At 48.6% G+C, this 4253-nt stretch overlaps 1 protein-coding gene across 1 annotated transcript in view; it reads left to right on the forward strand.

Annotated features, from left to right (window-relative positions):
- Positions 1-1160: 1160 nt before the first annotated feature.
- Positions 1161-4253, forward strand: part of LOC123761679 (histone-lysine N-methyltransferase PRDM16-like) — a 15562-nt gene continuing 12469 nt past the window's right edge. The window contains exon 1 of the mRNA XM_069330684.1: positions 1161-1356. The gene's annotated coding sequence lies outside the window, so the exon portion shown is untranslated. The remainder of the gene's footprint in view (positions 1357-4253) is intronic.

The following is a 4253-nucleotide window of genomic DNA, read 5'->3' on the forward strand; positions in this document are numbered from 1 at the left end:
GAGCTCTGCACGTCTCCCGCCGCTGTTACCTACCTGCTGCTGCTGCTGCTGCCTTCCCCTTTCCCTCCCTTCTCCCCCCTCCCCCTAATCCACCACCGCACGCCGCCCCTACCCCCCCTCCCTACCAGCAAAACCCATCTACCTACCCCACCCACCACGCCCGCCCCGCCCATATTTACTGCTACACGCCCGTACGACCCACTACTCTTCCTCGAGACGTCAAGGAGCTCGCCATGCTTGGACTCCTCCTCAAGAGATTTTAACGCCGCTCTGGGATGGCCGGAGGGTAGTGGAACGCTCCCAGCGACTGTGTATAGTGGAACGCTCCCAGCGACTGTGTATAGTGGAACGCTCCCAGCGACTGTGTATAGTGGAACGCTCCCATCCACTGTGGGTAGTGGAACGCTCCCATCCACTGTGTGTAGTGAAACGCTCCCATGCGAGTGCTCGGTGACTCTTTCTGTGATTACACACACTCTATGCATCTTGATGAACACTAAAACTGTCTTCGAGTGAAACCAAGAAAGATATCCCCCCACCCCCCCTCCAACGAAATTGAAAACATTACCTAACCACTTGTTGCAAGTGATCGTACAAATATTTTTTGGTTCGTACGCGCGTGTTTGTGTGTGTATGTGTGTGTGTAGGGGAGGAATCTCGACTCAAGACTACACAACTGGCCTTCTGTCATCGCAAATGTTACGCTGAAATCACAGCAGCAGCGATGTAAACAGTGTGAATCTTCTGCCTCAGATAGGAGAGTTAAACTATAGCAGCCGCGAGAGTCGCACTTCAAGGGGTCGACGAAACTTCGAACAGTTTCTCAGGAAACTCAGGAAAAGAGCGTTCGAACTCCGAACGCAAAAGTGAACACCCCTCCCGCACCCCCATCTTGCTGGAGTCATTTTCTAGCGCCAATATATTTAAATATATATATATTTACATATGTAAATATACCTCAACAAAGTTCTTTCACTCGTAGAGACATGAGAAATAGTACCAGGACGCAACATATAAACTAGTGCCTTGACTGTGGTGCCATATTGATGACAGTGAAGTGCCTTCGCGTGCAGGATATGTCGCAAGTCAAGAACATAGCAATATAGACTAAGTACAGAAAGCAATCCTTCCCCACACACCCCCTCCCCCCTCCCAACCCCCCTCCTCCCCAGATAACCCCCCCCCCGCCTCCCCCTCCCCAGCTTGTGTTTGTGGCACTGGACGCTGCCTCGCTGCCACCAGGAGTATCCATGCGTGTGGCACCGAAACCCAGACGAGACACTCTGCCTGACCAGTCATCCACCAATGCCGCCGAGAACGCTTTGGCATCGAGGAGCGTCATCCATTCCACTTGAGGTAAGGCGTGCTCAGCCACTCATCCAGTTCAGTGTTTAATGTTTACCATCCACTTTCCACCTCAGTATATAGATGTTAATTATATCAGTGAACCACTCGTTAACCCCCCCCCTCCCCCTCCCCCCTCTCACCCATCCCCCCCTCCCCCTCCCCCCCTCTCACCCATCCCCCCCCCCCCACAATTCTAATGTCATCCAGTCTGCACCCGTTCTTAGCGTCTAATTCTATCTGTCATCCAATCTCATACAATATTATTCTTGTATCGTCATAAAATCTCTCTCTCTAGAATCAATTAAAAATAGTTCCAGCATATCCCCAGTATAAACCATATTCATTGTTTGTTTTTTTCACTCTTTCGTTAACTTAAGAATATCTCTTAAAATGCGTTGAAGCCTGAGAAACCAATCGTCAGGTCTCTAGAAACATGCCCTTTTTTTTTTTACTTTTGTGGTGCTGCTCTTTTTCAAAAAGATACTAGAAACCTGCTTATCTAATCTCTCTTATATCTTTTATGTTGCCAATTCTGCAAAATGTTTTTTATATGTTATCCATAACATGGTTTCTAAATGCTTCTCAACTAATATTACCTTCAACATAGTTTTTAAATAACATCTTTCTCAAGCAATATTAGACACAATAGGGTTTTCTATCGGCCTGTTTCTCAAACAATCTAATTAACAACGTGGTTCCTAATGCCCCATTTTCCTATCAATATTATCGAATACATGATTTTTACAGGCCTCTTTCTCAAACAACATTCTGCCTCGAAAATACTCTGGTCGTTTATCCTTACATTAGTGTTTGTAAATGGTTTGAATTCACTTCTAAACCTTTTACAAACTTAATCCTTTTTTTTTTTTAGAAACCGCTTTTTGGGCACTTATCCACTTCACAGACAGGAGACCACTTATTTGCCTGCTAAAAGCAATCACGCCCTCCGACCACTACAGAAACCACTGATATCACTCCCAATGACACTAGAAACATATGCATAGATCATCCTAGCACTAACAACCTTCAAACTGATCAAACCTCTTTAGACATTATTTTCTTGCATTGAAGGAGCCACGAATATCTATCATCCAGACTATAGATATACGTAACTGATCCTCCAGGGACTGAAAAACGCTCACATCGAAGTCTTTCTCTATTAGAAACCATTCCTTTCACTCTCTGGACCCGAGGGTGAGACTCCCTGCTTGTATTCTCCTAGCATGCTGGCTGGAGATCAGTAGTCTCTTACCATTCCTCTTTAGTGAAGGTGGTGTGGCAGTCTCCAGGCTCTCTCTCTTCTCTCTCTCTCTCTCTCTCTCTCTCTCTCTCTCTCTCTCTCTCTCTCTCTCTCTCTCTCTCTCTCTCTCTCTCTCTCTCTCTCTCTCTCTCTCTCTCTCTCTCTCTCTCTCTCTCTCTCTCCCCGTCCCTCCCTCCCTGCCCTCAGCCCCCCTTCCCATCCGCTCCACCGGAGACGCACCAGGGGGGCGGGCCGGCACGCGTCGCGGCTCACACTTGCATCAATAACCTTCACTGGTGAGTTTATTCTGACGCTCCTTTCTCCCTGGGCCGCGGGCCACGGGTCTTCGCGCGGTATCTCCGGGAGCCAAGAGTCTTCTCGCTGTCTCTCCCTGGGCCCAGGGCCTTCTAACGTCTCTCCGGGGGGCCCCACGGGTGTTCTCACGATCTCTCCGCGGGCCCACGGGTGTTCTCGCGATCTCTCCGGGGACCACGGGTGTTCTCGCGATCTCTCCTTGGACCTAGAGGCTCTTCGTGGTCTCTCCCTCGGTTGCAGAAGTAGCGGTAGCAGAAGTACCTGTGAAAGAAGTAACACTTAAGAGAAAGAGAAGCATTAGTAGTACGTGGTTGCTGCAGTAAGATAGGAGATCCATCGTGTCCCCCCAACCCAACCCCAGCCCGTATGAACCGGATGAAGCGGAGGGAGAGAGCCTTCAGCTTTTCCTTCCCAACCTCGTGTGCTTTGCAGCAATACAGTGAATAGTTGTTAAGCGGTCCATCCAGCTACTGCCTCTCGGTTTAGCCGTAAGGCATTTCTGAAAAAAAATTAAATTCACATAGGGCAAAAATTCCTCTGTTCTTTCGTTCTCTCTCACTCTCTCTCTCTCTCTCTCTCTCTCTCTCTCTCTCTCTCTCTCTCTCTCTCTCTCTCTCTCTCTCTCTCTCTCTCTCTCTCTCTCTCTCTCTCTCTCTCGCAAGAGTAACACACACCTGCCTCTCTGTTCGTGCACACACACACACACACCTGTCCGACCTTCACACTCTTGCTTCCACCACACACGCACACACTATCACCACAGCCCCTCCCTTGACTCATCTGCCATGCCGCAAACGCCAACCACTACATTCCCCCCCCCCTCACGTTATCACCACCATCACTACCATTACCATCATCACCTCCACCGTTATCACCACAACTATCGCTATCACAACTATCACTATCACCGCCACCATAACATGACTATAACCACCATCACTATCACCACCATAACTATCACCACCATAACTACCACCATCACCACTATCACCACCACCACCACCACAACCTCCACCCACCTACACTAACTCCATTCCCCTCCCTCACCCTCAACACTATCACCAACACCCATCAATTGCCAGCGTAAGAGACAGAAGAGGATTCTTTTCTTCCCAGGAGACTTCAATGCAGGCTAAATACCAATCCTCTTTGCCCTGTAGTCTGTTCCTCCACCCGGAGGAGGCATCCCCTATATACCACCTTTTATGAGGAATTCGAGCGGGTCTTTAACCGAAATTGAGAGTTTAACAATTGTTGTATATGAGGAGAGAAAACTCTTATGAGGATGGAAGAAAATGAGGCTTGAGGTAGAGAAAGAGAGGAGTCGAGGTTCATAGAGATGGAGAGATGA

The sequence above is a fragment of the Procambarus clarkii genome, chromosome 24 (genome assembly GCF_040958095.1).
Source record: "Procambarus clarkii isolate CNS0578487 chromosome 24, FALCON_Pclarkii_2.0, whole genome shotgun sequence".
Lineage (NCBI taxonomy): Eukaryota > Metazoa > Arthropoda > Malacostraca > Decapoda > Cambaridae > Procambarus > Procambarus clarkii.